Here is an 18,454-nt window from a genome sequence, read left to right on the forward strand (position 1 = left end):
CCTAGGAATCAGGCAATTAAAAAGCACCTCTCAATAGAGGCTTCCCAGGAACTCTGGCTGCTTCCGGCTTTCTCACAAGTTCCTCCCTCTCTTAAAATCCAATAGCCAAAGAACAATCTATAAAATTACACTAATGTAAGTGAAAATTACTAAAAATTACTTTTAAAAAGGCATTATGCTGTCTTAAGGATATCTGGGTAGTTTTTTCTTTATTGTTCTTTGTTACAAATAAAACGGAGTTCTATGGAGCCATTATAGAGAAATGACAAATGCATAAAAACTTAAAATAATGAATAAAAATGGCAGTTTAAATCCTATAGCCACTTTCTTCATCCACTGAGATCAATCAACAAGCAATTATTAAGCTCCTACAATGTGCCCATCGCTGTACTGGGTGCTAGGAATATCAAGATAAAAGTGAAACAATTCTGGTTTACATTTTAACTGAGAGGCTGTGTGTGTGTGTGTGTGTGTGTGTCTGTGTGTGTAGACATGGACACAAAATCATTACAAAGTAACTTAGGTGAAAGTGGTACTTGTGCTAAGCCTTCAAGAAGGAAGGAAAAGGACAAACTGAAAGACAGGAAGATAAAGTGCCTATTAGAGGTACGATAAATGTAGACCCGTTTGACTGGACCATGCAGTATGTGAAGGGTATCAGGAAGGCTGGAAAGATAGGCTAGGTTAGATTGTAAAAGTCTGTAAATGGTGATTAGAAAGTTTATATCTGCTCCTCGAAGTTAACTGGTAGCCACAGGAGCAAGGGGAGGGTGACATGGTCAGACCTATGCATTAAAATCATTTTGGCAGCTATCTGGGGGATGGATTACAGGGGAGACCCATAAATAGTCAAGGCCAAAGGTGATGTGGGCATGAACTAAAATAGCGGTTCTGTGGGTAGAGAAAAGAGGACGGATGTTAAAAATCACGCAGAGATGTATTTAGTCGTTTTCAGTTGTATCTGATATTTTGTGACCCTTTTTGGGGTTTTCTTGGCAAAGATACCAGAGTAATTTGTGTGAGAGTCAGGTAAAGGTTCTATTTCCACAAAGAAAGAGAATAATGCAGAGATTTAAAGAACAATTCCAGGAAAAAGTACAATGTAGGTGGGTTAACCAATAAGAATTAAGTTGATGGCTCTAAAAAGACTCCAAATTCAAGATAAGGTTCAGCCAGCTCAGACCAGTTAGGGTCAACCTGAGGACACCCGAAAAATTAGTCGCCTGCTTAATGAACTTTATTACTATTATCTGACACACCCCGCATAAAATTAGAGCCTCCTTAACAAGTCATGGGATGTATGACCAAGGGAGGGGGAAGATACTTGAGCATATCAAGGGGAAACATGTAAGGAGGGGTGTAACCTGGGAAGGGATGGACCAATCCGGGCCTGGGAGGTTTCATGCAGAATTTGAATGCATAAAAGCAAGCTTGCCCTTGCACTCAGGGCCCATTCCTCCTTAAGAGGGGTGGAGCCCGCTTCTGGCCAGAAATGTCTGATCCTCTGGACTTTCTCTGTAATAAACTGTCTTGATACTAAATTTTAGGTGTCAAGTGTGTTTCTAACGGTTTGCCATTTCCTTCTCCAGCTCATTTTACAGATGAGGAAACTGAGGCAAACAGGGTCAAGTGATTTGCTCAGGGTCACGAAGCTAGCGTCTAAGGGCAGATTTTAACTCCGGTCTTCCTGACTCCAGGCCTGGCATTGTCCCTTGTACCAATTAGAAATTGCTTGGCTCTGTGGGGCTAGAGCAAAAGAATCACAGATAATTCTGAGGTTTGGGACCTATATAACTAGATGGTACCATGACAAAAACAGGGGAGTTTGGAAGAGGGATAAGTTTAGGGGGAGGGTAATGTAAAATAATGAATCTGGAGGATCATCCTGTGAAGGAGAACTTGGAAATCTTCATCATCTATTTTTTTTCTTCCAAATGAGGAAAATGATGCCCAGAGAGGATGAGAGATTTGCCTAATGTCACACAGGCAGCAAGCAATAGAGTTGAGAACAGAGCCTCCCTTGGTCCTCTGAGCCCGGACCCAGCACAATTTTTCCTGTCTCTTTTGTGCATGATGCTTCATATCTCAGTTACTCTTGTAAATGTCATATTTCTCCTACTGTACGGTTTGGCAAATTCTTAGACAACAGAAATTGAGTCTAATTCATCTTCATATTCGTCTACATACAGTTGGTACTGAAATATTATTTGTTACTAAAAGTAAAAGGCAGGCTGGTACAGTGGAAAGAGAAAAGGGTTTGGATACAGAGGACGTGGGTTCAAATTCTACCTTCATCACTTCCTACCTTGTGACCTTGGCCAAGTCATTTAACCTCTTTGGGCCTCAGGTCCTTCTCTGTAAAATGAGGGGTCTGGAGTACACAGCCTTTCAGGCAAGCTCTGAAAAAAGGAACCCTAGAACCCTGTGCTGCTAAAGAAGTCCAACTAGTCAAAAAACACCAATTTGTTCATATTCTTTTAATGTCTACCTACTACTGTAAGGGGATTAAGGGTGCTCACTAAGGAAGCTGGGGTGGTTGTTGTTGTTTTTTCATAAAGTCTGCTCTTAACATTGATACTTTCTCTGACTGGAAGATCCAAAGAGGGAAAAACTGAAACTACTAGTCAGAAATCAAGGAAGAGAGAGGAAATGGAAGAAAAAAAATGACAGCTGTCTGTAAAAATCAAGAGCACCAAGGACAGTGCTCACTGGGTTAAACTGTACCAATTAGTTCAGCTATTTTTTTCCCCTCAAGACACACTTTTACTATAACTGTCCCCCTCCCCCCCCTTGCAAGTCATGCCCAAGTGCTCCAATCCATAAAGTGGATTGAAATCTAGTTGTTCTGAATCTATATATGGCTTCTTAGGGACTTCTGGGAAAAAGCACTAGATTTGGCTCTGCTAGACACCAATCCCATGTGACCTTGTGCAAATCCCCTTCTTCTAGGGCTATTTTTGTTTCATCTGAAAAAATGACAGGATTGGACAGTATCTTTTAAAGCTACCTCCAGTTGTGAATCCTATGGCAACGGAAATTTATCTAACCTCTTTTCTACTTAAGGTATCTATTTTTTTTTTTAACTGAGGGAGAAACAAATAAAAAACATTGGGGAAACTTTGCTAAAAGATGGATGGGACCTTAGGTATCACTTAATACCACCTCACCCACCACACTCCCAGTCTGTAAGTCTTCACAATATATTGGTGAAAGGAAGAAATCAGAATGGTAATACTATACTAGCTATAATTTTTAAAAATCAAAACCCAAAATGTTTATTGCCTCAGTAACTCCCAAATCATAACCCACTTCTGCTGGATCTTAGCATACGGCATGACTCTTGCCTTGCAAATGTAATACAACCAAAAGTCAGTCATGTACTCCAGGGTCTTGGAATGAGAAAGGAAAGAGACAGTTAAATACAGAGAAGTAACAGTTATCTCTGCTTCCTACGTTCCTCTACTGATCCCTAATCTCATTGTTGTAGTAAGTTGGTAAGGAGGAAGAATAAGAGAAGCTGATTATAAAGGCCTTAAATGTACAGGCTGAATTGAAGCCCTCCAATAAAAAAGTAAACCCTATCTACGTCAAGCCCCATTTGAACAAGTATAATCCAAAGAATAGACATCACTGTTCTCCTTACAGCTTTTTAGTTCTTCTTTTCATTTTCCCTTCTCATCACCACATATTCGGATACCTTTAAAACATTAATCAAAAAATGGCAGAGGAAAGGCAGGGACTCATCTGAGCTCTCCCAAATTCCCCTCCAAACAACTCTAAAATAACACCTCAAAATGAATTCTGGAGCGGCAGAACAAATAAGAAGATAAAAGGTGAAACAATTTTCCAGCCTAAGACAGCTTAGAAGGTCACAGGAAAGTCCCATCTCACTGGGGTGAATGGAGTGTAGTCCAATGCAGACTGCACCCTGGCAAGCCAGCAGCAGGCCTTGGGGACAATTCAATCAGCAGCACCAGTTTCTGGAGCTCTCAGCCAACGGCCAATAAAGAGGATAGACGACTGGTCAGAAGGAGATCACAGGGGACCCTTTGCTGGCACCAAGTGCAGGACTTTGTTGCACTGCCCATATGTGCTTCTGTTTCTAGTCCCTGGGTGAGAACAAACACCAGTATACTACAGCACGTGGCCGAAGGAGAAGGGGGACTCTGGTGACAATTCCAAGGCAGAAAAGAATGCTTGTGATTGCTCATGGGCAAGAGCACAGGCCAGGAGAGCAATGACCACACCTCTCCTTATATCATACCACCTTACAAGAACTGAAAACTTATAGACCCTCAGAATAAGCCCTGAAAACAGCAGCACAAAAATATCTGAAGCTTGGGAGCAAACAATAAAAAAAGAACCTGACTATAGAAAGTTACTACAGTGATAGGGAAAGGTCAAAACAAACTCAGAAGAAGAAACAATATTAAAATAGCTACATGCAAAGCCTAAAAGAAAAATGTAAATTGGTCTCAACCTCCCACCTCAAAAAAATTCCTAGAAGAACAAAGATGGATTTTTGAAAATCAAATAAGAGAGGTAGAGGAAAAATAGGGAAAAGAAATGACAGTGATGCAAGAAAATCCTGAAAAAAGAATCAACAGCTTGGTAAAGGACCCACAAGAAAAAAAAATACTGAAGAAAAGAAAACCTTAAAAAACAGAATAGACCAAATGGCAGAAAAAGCACAAAAATCCACAGAAGAGAAAAACTCCTTAACAAGCAGAATCGACCAAATGGAAAAGGAGGCACAAAAGATCAATGAAAGAAATATTCCTTAAAAATTAGAATTAGGCAAGTGGAAGCTAAGGACTCCATGAGACATCAAGAAACAATAAAACAAAATAAAAAGAATGAAAAACAAATAGAAGAAAATGTGAAATATCTCACTGGAAAAACAACTGACCTGGAAAATAGATAAAAGAGAGATAATTTAAGAATTATTAGACTACCTCAAAGACATGATTAAAAAAAGAGCCTAGAAATCATCTTTCTAGAAATTATCAAGGAAACCTGTCCAGATATCCTAGAACTAGAGGGTAAAATAGAAATGGAAAGAATCCACTAATCACCTCCTGAAAGAGATAGCAAAAATGAAAACTCCCAGCAACATTATAGCAAAATTCCAGAGCTCCCAAGTCAAGGACAAAATATTGCAAGCAGCCAGAAAGAAATAATTCAAATACTATGGAGCCACAGTAATGACAACACAAAATTTAGCAGCTTCTACTACATTAAAGAACTGAAGGGCTTGGAATATGATATTCCAAAGGGCAAAGGAGCTAGGATTACAACCAGAAATCACCTATCCAGCAAAACTGAGTATTTCCACACAAACCCCCATCAGGGGTGGGAGGGGGGGAGAAGGGGGAGGAGATATGAACATTTAATGAAATAGAGGATTAAGCATTCCTGAAGAACAGACCAGAGCTGAATAGAAAATCTGACCTTCAAATACAAGACTCAAGAGAAACATAAAATTATAAAAAGGAAAGAGAAACTCTAAGGGATTCAATAAGGTTGAACTGTTTGTATTCCTATATGGGAAGATGATACTTGTAACTCCTAAGATATTTATCATTATTAGGGCAGTTAGAAGGAGTATACAGAGACAGAGGGCATGGGTGTGAGTTGATAATGATGGGATGATATCCACAAAATAAAATGAAACTAAGGGGTTAGGAAGAGGGATCCACTGGGAGAAGGGGAAAGGGAGAGGCAGAATGGGGTAAATTATCTCACATAAAAGAGGCAAGAAAGAATATTTACACTGGAGGGAGAAATGGTGGGAGTGGGGGCCATGGCAGGCAATACTTGAACCTTATTGTCATCAGAATTGACTCAAAGAGGGAATAACATACACACTCACTTGGGTATAAAAATCTATCTGCCCTTACAAGGAAGTACGAGGGGAGGGAAATTAGAGAAGGGGAGCTGATAGAAGAGAGGGCAGATTGGGGGAGGCATTGGTCAGAAGCAAAACACTTTTGAGGAGGAACAGGTTGAAAAGGATATACAGGGAAAAGTAGGATGGAGGGAAATATACAGTTAGTAATAATAATCGTGAATGTGAATGGAATGAAGCCATCCATAAAACAGAAGCAGAGAGCAGAGTGAATTAAAAACCAGAATCCTACAATAGGTTATTTACAGGAAATACACTTGAAGGAGAGAGATACACACAGAGTAAAGGTAAAAGGTTGCAGCAGAATATATTATGCTTCAGCTGAAGTAAAAAAAATTAGAAGTAGAAATCATGACAAAGCAAAAACAAAAACAGATCCAATTAAAAGAGATAAACAGGGAAAAGATATTTTGCTAAAAGGTGCCATAGACAAAGAAATAATATCAATACTAAACACATACGCACCAAATGGTATACCATCCAAATTACATTATATTAAAAAGGCTTTACACAAACAAAACCAATGAAACCAAGATTAGAAGGAAAGCAGAAAATGGGTAAATTTTTTTTGCAGCAAGTATATCTGATAAAGACCTTATTTCTCAAATATATAAAGAACTGAATCAAATTTATAAGAATACAAGTCATTTTCCAATTGATAAATGGTCAAAGGATATGAACAGGCAGTTTTCAGAAGAAGAAATCAATATTATCTAAAGTCACATGAAAAATGCTCTAAATCACTATTGATTAGAGAAATGCAAATTAAAACAACTCTGAGGTACCATCTCGCACCTATTGGATTGGCTAAAATGACAGAAAAGGAAAATGACAAATATTGGAGGGAATGTGGGAAAAATTGGCACTAAAGCACATTTGATGGAGTTGTGAACTGATTCATCCATTTTAGCGAGCAATTTGGAACTATGCCCAAAGGGCTATAAAACTATGCATACCCTTTGACCCAGCAATACCACTCTTAGGTCTGTTGGTATCCCAAAGAGATTTTTTTTTAAAAGGGAAATGAACTTATACGTACAAAAATATTTACAGCAGTTCTTTTTGTGGTGACAAAGAATTGGACATTGAGAAAACACCCATTGGTTAGGGAATGGCTGAATAAGTTGTGGTATGTGATTGCTATGGAATACAATTGTGCTATAAGAAATGACAAGCAGGATGCTTTAAGAAAAACCTGGAAAGATTTACATGAACTGATGCAAAGTGAGGTGAGTAGAATGAGGAGAACATTGTACACAGTAACAGCAATATTGTACGATGATCAATTGTGAACAACTTAGTAATGTGTTGTTGTTTAGTCGTATCCAACTTTTTGTGACCCCATTTAGGGTTTTCTTGGCAAAGACACTGAAGTGGTTTGCCATTTCCTTCTCCAGTTCATTTTACATATGAGGAAACTGAGGCAAACAGGGCTAATTGACACGCCCAGGGTCACATAGATAGTAAGTGTCTGAGGCCAGATTTGAAGTTAGGAAGATGAGTCTTTCTGACTCCAGGCCAAGCACGCTATCCACTGTGCCATGTAGCTACCTGCAACATTCTCAGCAATAACAATGATATAAGACAATTCCAAAGGACTTAGGGTGAAAAATGCTAACCACCTCCAGAGAAAGAACTGACAGTCTAAATGCAGATCAAAGCACATATTTTTTCAACTTTATTTTTCTTGTTTCTTTCTTTCTTTTTTTTTTGGCCTGTGTTTTCTTTGACAATATGACCAATATGGAAATATGTTTTGCATGACTGAACATGTATAACCTATCTCAAATTGCTTGCCTTCTCAATGAGGGGGAAGAGGAGTACAGGAGAAGAGAATTTGGAACTCGATTTTTTTTTAAAAACCATGCCCCTCTGATTATCTTTCACATAAACATCTGAGTTCAACGGAGACAACATATAACTCTGAAGTCAGAATTTAAGTGTGACAGCTGCTCTGTGGTTTCACAGAATGTAAATAGCTACGAAAGTTCCTCATCCAAGCTATGTTAGTTCATTTTGCATTTTATTATGAATTTCCCTGAAGGAGCAAAGAAAAGTATACCATACCAATCTGGAGCCACTCCTTCTGCTCAGAAGCACCATGTTGGTAATCATTTTAGTTAGTCAATCAATAAACATTTAATACCTCCTACTATGTGCCAGGCACTGTGCTAAGTACTGGAGATACAAAAAGAGGCAAAAGACAGTCCCTACTCTCAAGGAGCTTACGATCTAATGTGGGGGAGACGACTTGCAAACAAATATTTACAAACAAACTATATACAAGATAAAGAGGAAATAATTAACAGAGGGAAGGCATTAGACTTAAGGGGTTGGGGAAGGCTTCCAGTTAATGAGGAGATGTTAGATGGGATTTAACAGAAACCAGGGAAGACAGTAAGCAGAGATGAGGAGGGGGACAGCCAGAGAAAATACCAGAAGTAGAAAGTTAGTGTCTTGTTTGTGGAAAAGCAAAGAGGTCAGTGTTACTGGATCAGAGTACTTTTTGGAGAGAAAGGAATAACAAGATTGGAAAGGTAGAAGGGGGTTAGGTTATGACGGCCCTGAATGTCAAACAGAGCATTTCATATTTGGTTCAGGAGGCAAGAAGGAGAGACTGCAGTTTATTGAGTAGGGGAGTAACATGGTGGAACCTGTGCTTTAGGAAAATCACTTTGGTGGCTGAATGGAGGATGGATTGGAGTGAGGAGAGACTTGAGGTAGCAGGTCCACAAGCAGACTATTGCCCTCTAACAGAGTGTGGCAGTGGCAGAAAAGAAGGTATATTCAAGAGATGTTGCAAAGGTGTTATCTACAGACCTTAGCAACAGATTGGTTATGAGGGTAAGAGACGGTGAGGGTTCCAGGATGGTGCCCATGTAGTAAGCCTGAGGGACTGGGAGAATGATGTTGACGACAGGATGTGGAGAGGCTTAAGGGAAAAGATGAGTTCTGTTTTGGACATATTTAGGTTAAGATGTTTAAAGATGTTTACTAGATATCTATCTAGTTCAAGACATCAGAAAGGTGGCTGATGATACACGATTGGAGGTCAGCAGAGACCAGGGCAGGATAGGTAGATCTGAGAATTATCAACATAAAGATGGCAATTAAATCCATGGGAGCTTATGAGATCACCAAGTGAAACAGAATAGTGAGAGAAGATAAGAGGTAATAACACAGACTCCTGTGAGACACTTTGATTAGAGGAAAGGATCTCCATGAGGATCCCACAAAGAAGCCTGAGAAGGAGCAATCACACAGGTAGTACAAACAGAAGATGAAAGCAGTGTTCCAAAAACCTAGAGAAGAGAGTGTCGAGTGGAGGATGAACAGTGTCAAATGCAGAAAGGCTGAAGAGAATCAGGATTGAGAAAAGGCCATTGGATCTGGTCATTAAAAGATCATTACTACTTTGGAGACAGGGATTTCAATGGAATGATGAGGTCAAAAGCCAGACTGTATGTCATAACAGCAATATTGTTTAAGAACGACTTCGAGTGAATAAGTCATTTTGACTATTATAAATATCCAAATTAATTACAAGGACATGAAGGAAGACTCTATCTTCATCCAGGGAAAGAACAGACAAATACAAGTATGTATATACATACATATTTGTGTCTAATGGTAGCCATCTCTGGGGGGACAGGAAAAGGGGAAAAAAAAGAAACTTATGATAAATTATTATATATTTAAAAGGAAAAGTAAATTATACATAATAGATGCAGTTTCATATGCAACTATCTTTTTTTTTAATTATACTATGTTATGGAAATGCTTGTTTTATTCCATAAATTAAAAATAAATGAAAGTAAAAAATAAAACTAAGTAAAAAGTGCTATTATTTAAAAAAAAACAGATTGTAAGGGGTTAAGAAAAGAGTGAAAGGACAGAAAGTGGAAGCATGGTATTTTCAAGAACTTTAGTCACAAAGGGCAAAAGAAATACAGGAAGATAGCAGGGGAAGAAGGATCAAGTGAGAGTTTTTTGAGGATGGGGAAGACAAGAGCATGTTTTTGAGCAGCTGGGAAGAAGCCAGGAGTCAGGGATAGATTGAAAATAGAGGGAGCAATCTGTTGGAGGACAGAGGGTGGCATGAGATCACTTAGCCTTGGTAAGGAGTAAGGCCACATCATCACGTGAGATGGAGGTTTAGGAGGAGAGTGGCCGAAGGCATATGAGTGATGGAAGATGAGGAAGAGAGAAGGGGGAGCTCATGGTGAATGGCACTTTCTTCTGTAAAATATGAGGCAAGGCTCTCAGTTGAGAGGGTAGGGGAAGGAGGAGCCATGGGAGGTTCAAGAAGAGATGAAAAGGTTTCAAAGAATTACTGTGGAGAGTAGGATAATGAGTTGATGGAGGAGGTATAAGTAGGACTGCCTAGCTACAGATGAGATTGTATAACATAAATTGGTAGTAGACCCAATTAGAATGACTGCATAATTTTTTCCAGCTCGGTTCAGTAGCAAATGATCCAAGGCAGGGCTCCATCAGCAAAATGATGAGGGGGCTAAGAACAAGAAAAGAGGACAGTATGGAGATGCATTGGTTCCCCAACAAGTCAAGATCAGGGGAAAAAAAGAGATGGCTAGTTATAGGAAAGCTGGCTTGAAGAGTCAAGAGATAGGAGGTCACAGGGTGGACAAAGTGTAGGATTAAGTAAGAGAAGGCAGAGGGTGAGGTGGAAAAACCCAGAAATTATGGTCAGATAAGGGGATTTCAGAATTCTTGAACATGGAGGTGGTAGATTTATGGGTAATGGGAAGATCAAGAGTCCCATCATCTTTTGTGTGGCTGAGGTGGGGTAGAAGGGTAGGTCATGGAAAGTGAGTAGGTTGAGGAACTGAGTAGTTAGGGTGTTTGAGGGAAGAGTCAATATGCATGTTGAAGTCCCCTAGTATGAGGGAAGGAGTTAGGGGGAAGAGAAAAACTGTGAGCCTGGTACAGAATGTACTCAATGAGGAAGGATGGGGAACGACCTGGGGGTCTGTAGACAACAGTTAAAAGGATTTATTGGCTCACCCCGAGTATCCACATTTCCAGACAAATGTTTCCACCCTTACTCAAAGGAGGGGAGGGAAATCTGAAGAGAAACAATGGTCAAAAAGGAAGGCCTGGACCAGAGTCAGCCCCAGCAGGGGGAAATAGGTGTGGTCTGGGTGTATTCCTGTCCAGTCTTTTTCTGATTGGGAGAGAAAATGAGAAGCGTCACCAGCAAGCCAACTTTGCCCTCCACTGGGACACTCGGTAAATTACACAGGCATATCTACATAGCTCCAAACTTTTTCTAAGGTTCTCAATTCCCCATATAGTAAAAAGAACTTTAGACTGACAGCCAGAAAACCACTCTGATCCCCATCCCAGTTCTAGCTTGGCTGCATGGCCTTGGGCTAATCACTCACCTCAGAGCCTCTGAGTATAAGCAAATCAGGCTTCTTCCCAGGATGGTTGTGATGATAGATAATGTGATTCCAGGAAAGTGCTCAAAATTAAATTTAAATACTTCCTGCCTTTAGGTCTCCTCTGGGACAGGACCCAAGACAAGAATGTTTACCTTGAGGACATACATCAAGTTTCCTAGTCTCTTAAAAGCTTTCTCTATAGTGAAGCTTTCCAGACTAAACAGAAATGAGGAAGCCACTGGGTTTCCCATACCGAGAAGTTTGGACAGTTTTGCATTTTTAGGTATTTAATATATGTCCCCAAATTTTGGTTGTAGGAGAAAATCTTGGCACATCAGTACAAAAGGAAAGAAATAGAAGCAGTAAAAGACATCCCACAAAAGTAGAAGAAACAATAGTTTAAATACCATGGAACAACCTTAAAAACTAAATTCCAAGTCTTATGATCCTAAAGCAATGAATTTTTCTTGATCAGTTGTTTAGTGATGTCTGATTATTTGTGACCCGATGGACCATAATGTCCATGGGGTTTTCTTGGCAAGAATACTAGAATAGAGTGGTTTCCCATTTCCTTCTCCAGTGAATTAAGGCAAAAAGAGGTTGACTTGCCAGGGTCATACAGTTAATAAGTGTCTGAGGCCAAATTTGAACTTGAGTTTTCCTGACTCCAGGCCTAGCAATCTTTCCACTATGCCAGTTACCTGCCTCATGAATTCAATGCATTTCTAGCACTGATACAAAGGATCTTTGAGGCAATCCCATCCAATCCTTTCACTTTACAGATAAAGAAAAATAGGGCAAGATTGGTTAAATAATCTAACCAGTGGCAAACAGGTAATAAGTAGCAGAACTGAGAACAGAACCCAGATGTTCTGACTCCAAACCACACTTTGCATGACAGGGCTATTCACAAAGCTATAAAACATGAAGAATCTGCCCAAGATTCAGCTGTGGGTAAAATTGCCAATGCTGAAACAAATGGGAACCAGATCCAATATCAAACCCAAACCCAAAAGAAAAATTCAGGAACCAACAAGGGTTTATTGGGTTCACCAGCAAGGGAGGCCCCCCGCCCACTTCATGCCATCCCTACTGCCCCCCTCCCCCACTAGTCCACAAAGGCAGAGACCAGCCAAAGGTACAAAAGAATAAAGACTATATAGGTTTCAATTTAGGCAGGAGGTGGATTGGGTATGGGGTACCCAAGGACTGAATAGCACATGCTGCTGGGGGCTTGCAAGGGTTCCAGTAAGGGCTGTGGTTTCCCTTGATTGGACAGGGCCCGGTACAGGATTAGTAACGGGAAAGGCTCTTTTTCAGGTTAGCTAGCCATTGCAATCCTGCCCAAACAGACAGGGCTGCCCATGCTGTTTCAGCAGTAAGGAAGGTCGCAGACAGGGTAGGAAGTGTAATACAAACAGGGTCAGGGGCAAAATAGAGGAACTGAAAGCAATATGGAGTTGCTTTAGCTTTCTTGGCTACCCACACAACCATCTGGGAAACAGGAGAAACTTTCCTAAATTCCCATCCCATAATTCAAAATTCAGAATATTCCCAATGTCCACGGCCAGACCTGTAGACCAAGGCTAGGAGATAAGTCATAATCAGTAAGTATTTATTAGGCACCAGTGCTATTATGTATAGTGCTAGGCACTAGAATGTGAGCTAAGGACACAAAATCAAAAATCAATCAGCCCCTACCCTGAAGGAATTGACATTTCTACTCAAACTATTAAACTCTAGTCTTTCTTTCAGTGATCAATAGCAGAAGGTTATTTTAGCAGACCATGCTAAGCTCTTCCTAATAAACACCTCTGTCTTTTGGTACATAACTGAATACAACATACCATTTTAGAATCATTGAATTTAAATCAAAAGGAATTTCAGCAGACTCCCTGCCCCTCCCCCCCAAAAAGAAGCCTCATCATAACATACCCCTAAAGTGGTCATTCAACCTCTGCTTGGAGACCTCTAAGGAAAGTCAGCTTAACACTTTGAGAGGTAGCCCACTCCCACATTTGGATAGCTCCAACTGTTAGGAAGCTTTTCCCAGTATGTAGACTAAACTGGAATCTTTAATATTTCTACCTTGCTCTGTTCCCTGGAGCCAAACAGAACAAGTCTAATTCTTCCACTTGACGGCCTTCCAAATACTTAAAAACAGTTGCCATCTGCAATCTCCTCTTTTGCAGGCTAAACATGTCAAGTTCCTCCAATCAAACCTGAGGAATCATGGCCTGAAGGCCTTTCTTCGCCTTGGTCGCCCTCTTCCGGACACTCTTCAGCTTATCAATCAGAACTGAACACAATATTCCAGATGAGTTCTGACAAGGGCAGAATACAGTGGAATTATCACCTCCCTATTCCTGGCCATGCTTCCCCTTTCTAATGCGGCCCAAGATTACATTAGATGTTTTGGCTGCCACATCACCCTGCTGACTCATATTTTGATTGCAGTGCTCTAAAAACCCCAGAACAAAGGCTGTGTATCCATGCCTTCCCCCACTAAAAGGGGCCATTCCTTGGCTCATTTCTTAACTAGCCTTAATCACTGAATGGGTGTTGCCTCTGTCAAAGTAAGAACTGGAAAGACCTTAGCTTAAAAAGGCCCACTGCATCTGGGGCCATCTCCAGTCGTCCTGACCTAAATCTTGCCATTGGATCCAGACGTCTCGGGAAGAGACAGTGAGGCTGATGACTTTGCAGAGCCCTCCCTCACACATATTCAATTCACTTGCACGTCAGGGCATGACCTTCCCAATGTCACGATGCTCTTTGAGAACAAAGAACAACAATTTGTGGAGTAGATTTTTGGTATCTAAGCACTAGATTTTACATTCATCCACACTGGATTTCATCTTTAATTAGATTCAACCACTTCTTGTCAAAAATCATCCAATCAGTGTTAGCTATCTCTCCTCATTTTGTGTCATCTAAAAATCTGATAAGCATCAAATCTGCTATTCCTGACAAAAATGTTAAACAGTAGTGTTCCAAACACAGATCCCTGGAGTGCTCCGCTGGAGCCCTCTGGCCATGCTGAAGTGAGCTGAGGATACACACCATTAACAACCACTCTTTGAATCTGGGCATCAGGCCAGTTGTGAATCCATCTGATTATATCATCGTCTAGTTCACATCTTTCCATCTCTTCCAAAGGACTAGTATGAGATACACTTCAGCAAAAGTTTTGTTAAAAACCCAGGTAAATTACATCTAAAACCTTCATCTCACTTACTAGCTTAATAATTCTGTCAAAGGGAAATGAGGTTATTTTAGCATGATCTGTCCCTGACAATGCTAGGCAGGTTGTAATTACGCCTTCCCTTTCCAGATGATCCTTTTGAGAGTTTTCCCAATAGATATGAAAGAGGTAGGAAAAACAATCTCCAACCTTATTACAATGGAAAGATCGTAAGCAACTGCTGACCTATACATCTACTTCACCAGATGTGTGTGTGTGTGTGCACGCGTGTGCATATGTATGTATATACACATGCATGTGTATATGTATATATGTATATATGTTTGTGTATAAATTTTTATGCAAATATCTCCATATGCATCAAAGACATCCCCAATTAAAGCATTAGTAGAGAAATGCAGGCTTTCACAACTGATATTCCATAACGAACCACATCTTTATCACCAGAGAATTAAACTATAGAACACAAGATTCTTCTGTATTTTTTGTTTGTTGATTAAATAAAAATTTTTATTTAATACAACAAAGTAACGCTTTAAAGGGTCTCTTCCATCAAGAGGTCCCCCATGCAAATATCAAAATTATTTAAGATTACTTTAACAACCGAAAACTATCTGATCATTAAAATATCAGGAAAGGCATAAAACAAATGTGTTTAGGAACTGGAATCTAGTACTTCAATGAATATTGAAGTTTCCCAGATAATCCTGTTTGTAAATGACAACATATTGATTGCCTCAACTCCTCAGCTATTATAGACACAACTAAAAAGGATTCATAATAAAATAAATCAGCAAGCATTTATTAAGCTCTCATTATAAACCAGGCATTGGTTCTAGACATATGGGATTGAAAGATAAAAATGAAATTATCTTTATTGTTAAGTCACTTAAATTCTACTGAAGTAAAGACTATACCAAAAAAGTAAGTGTATGTGAGTTAAGTTCAAAATAAAGGAGGCATTTTTTTGAGGAGCAGGAGAGAAAATAGCAAAAGGAATTGGGAAGAGGGAACGAGGAAAGGCTTCAAGTAGTAGGTATCACATGAGCAATTTTATAGGAAACTAGAAATTCTAGAAGGTCATAAAAGGTCATGAGAGACAGCCAATACAAAGACTTAGAGATGGAAGATGGAGTATCATGGATCAGAAACAGCAAAAAAGTCAATCTGATTGGACTGAAGACTGTGAGAGGGGAGTAATATATAATAAAAATTGGGAAGGTGGGTCAGGGCCAGGTTGTAAAGGTTTTGCAAGTGAAATGGAGGAGCTGGCATTTAATTCTAGAGGCATCAGAGAGCCACTGCAGTTTCGTTGGTAAGGAGGGAGTCATGGCTAGATCTGTCATTTAGGCTGCAGTGTAGGGAGCAGAGAATGAAGAGATGAAGACAGAAAAAAATCAGCAAGGAGCACATGAATAGGTCACAAAGGATGAGGGTCTGAAATAGAAGAGTGGCCTTGTAAGTGGAGAAGAAGGGACAGATGCTCGAGATTTTGTAGAGGTAGAAATAATAAGACTGGCTATGTGTGATGAGGAAGAGTTAAGGAATCTAGCATCTGTGGTAACTGGAAGAATGATGGTGCCCACAAGAAAAATAGGGGAATTCAGAAGTAGGAAGAATTAGACTGGGAGGATGGGGAGAAGAGATAGTGAGTTCAGATTTGGACACACTGAGTTTGAGATTCCTACAGGATATGGGTCCCCTTTCCCCAACCCTCTCTGCTGAGAACCTTGGCTCATATTTTGCAAAAAAAAAAAAAAAATGGATGTCATTCACCATGAACTCCCTCTTCTCCATTTCCTATCACCCAGCTGGCTTCTGACACTCTCTCCTCCTTCACTCCTGTCTCACATGATGAAGTGGGCTTACCAAGGCTAACCCTAAGTGATCCCATTTTATCCCATCTTTTCCAACAGACTGCCTGCTCTGTCATCCCCATCCTTTCACTTATTTTCTTTTTTGTTTGTTTTTTGCTGGGCAATGGGGTTAAGTGACTTGCCCAAGGTCACACAGCAAGTAAGTGTCAAGTGCCTGAGGCTGGATTTGAACTCAAATCCTCCTGACTTCAGGGCTGGTACTCTATCTACTGCGCCACTTAGCTGCCTCCTCTTTCACTTATTTTCAATGCTTCCCTTTCCACTGGTTCATTTCCTACCGTCTACAAGTATACTCATGTCTCCCCTATCCTGCAAAAATCCTCAATTGATTCTTCCATCCCTACTATCTTCCTGTATCTCTTCTTTGCTGTGTAGCTAACTCTTCAAAAAGGCCACATACATACAATATATACTTCCACCTTCTTTCCTCTCGTACTTTCCTTATTCCTTTACAGTCTGGCTTCTGACTTTATCATTCCACCAAACTGCTCTCTCCAAAGTTACCAATGATTCTTAGTTGCCAAATCCAATGGCCTTTTCTCATTCTCCTTGACATCTCTGCAGCCTCTAACACTGTTGATCACCCTCTCCTCCTTGATACTTTCTTCTCTCTAGGTTTTTGGGACATCCTTCCCTCCTGTTTTTCCTCCTATCTATCTGAATCTCTCCATCTCTGTCTGATCCCCTGCCACATCATGCCCTCTAACTATAGGTGGCCTTTCCTCACACCAGGAGGTGAGCAGCACGGTCCTTAAAAAAGGCTGCTCAGATGCCCAGGAGGCTGTTGAATCCCACTGCTGCTTCAGTCCTACAAGAAGACAATCCTATGGCCCGGGCCACCTGTGTGCAGGGTTGTGACTACAGCTCCTAGTGTATCCTCACCTGCTGCTTCGCCACAGGACTTCAAGGTAGGCAATAATGGTAAAACAGTATGGGTTATGTCTTGACTTGCACATAAATTGGATTTAAGTGAGGCAGAGTTGTATGAAGTCATCACTCTCACTCTCTCCTCCAGAGTCATCAGAAATATGGAGATTTCCAGACAAAGTCAAGACGACTGGTGATGGCTTAGGATGCAGTGGATGACTTTGGCATCTTTGATGGCTCACCAAGCTCTGAGTGCTCCACAGTGCCTACTTCCATCACCTTCATGGCCACTGGAACAAAATGTTAATATGCACCTATTCCATAGGGATAGTCTTCACATGCTTGGTGGTAGACACCTCCCTAATTCACCAATAGGTTTGAGGCCTTTCTGTTACCCTCAGTCTGGTTTAGCTGCTCTGCCAAAATGGTTTTACCAAGGTGTGGCCACTGCATGTGCTCCAAGCTTCTTGGAACTGCAGGTGTGAGTTGGATGGCAAGTGGACACTACAGATGGCTGAACAACTCTGAAAAGAGCTCAGCAGCCCTCACACCAGAGGTCCTACTCTTCCCTTAACACCTAGTATACTCCTCAAAGAAAAGACTACTAAATGATGGTGGTAGAGGGAGAGCCTGGAATTCTCACTTGGGAGGATGGAGTATTCCAACTCCCCTGCAATGACAAGTGAGTGAGGGGGTATGAGTCAAGAATTGTTTCAGAAAAGGTGGCTGGGGAAGTCGTATTATCAGGAGAGAGCCAGGTCTCAATATGTACAAGAAGACAGAAGGAACAAGAAAGGAAATGGTTTGAAATGAAAACTTGTTCGTTACCTGTGGAACAGGCATTGCAGAGAGCACAGTGGAAAGGTTGGCTAACTTTAGAATGGGATGTTGAAGAGGATAGAAATACGAGATAAGTCAGCAGGGGATAGAGAATAGGGTATTAATAGAAATTCTGAACACCAGCCTTTGTCTGGAAATCTCCAGATTTCCGATGACTCTGGGTATTTCTGGGATGAGTACAATATGATGGGGTAAGAATATGTTAATCATTGAGGAATGAGTTCAGGTAGGTAATCATTGAGGAATGAGTTCAGGTAGGTGATCATTGTCCATAGAGGTCCCAGGGTAGAGTTGACTAAGTGTGTCAGACAGCTATAGAGAGAAGGGATGTGTGACCCTGGGCAAGTCACTT

The 18,454-nt window shown here is 40.5% G+C and overlaps 1 protein-coding gene across 1 annotated transcript in view; it reads right to left on the reverse strand.

Annotated features, from left to right (window-relative positions):
- AFF1 (AF4/FMR2 family member 1) overlaps positions 1-18,454 on the reverse strand; it is a 175,967-nt gene that overhangs the window by 156,755 nt on the left and 758 nt on the right. The window lies entirely within an intron of this gene.

The sequence above is a fragment of the Vombatus ursinus genome, unplaced genomic scaffold, assembly GCF_900497805.2.
Source record: "Vombatus ursinus unplaced genomic scaffold, bare-nosed wombat genome assembly UNPS02009975.1, whole genome shotgun sequence".
Lineage (NCBI taxonomy): Eukaryota > Metazoa > Chordata > Mammalia > Diprotodontia > Vombatidae > Vombatus > Vombatus ursinus.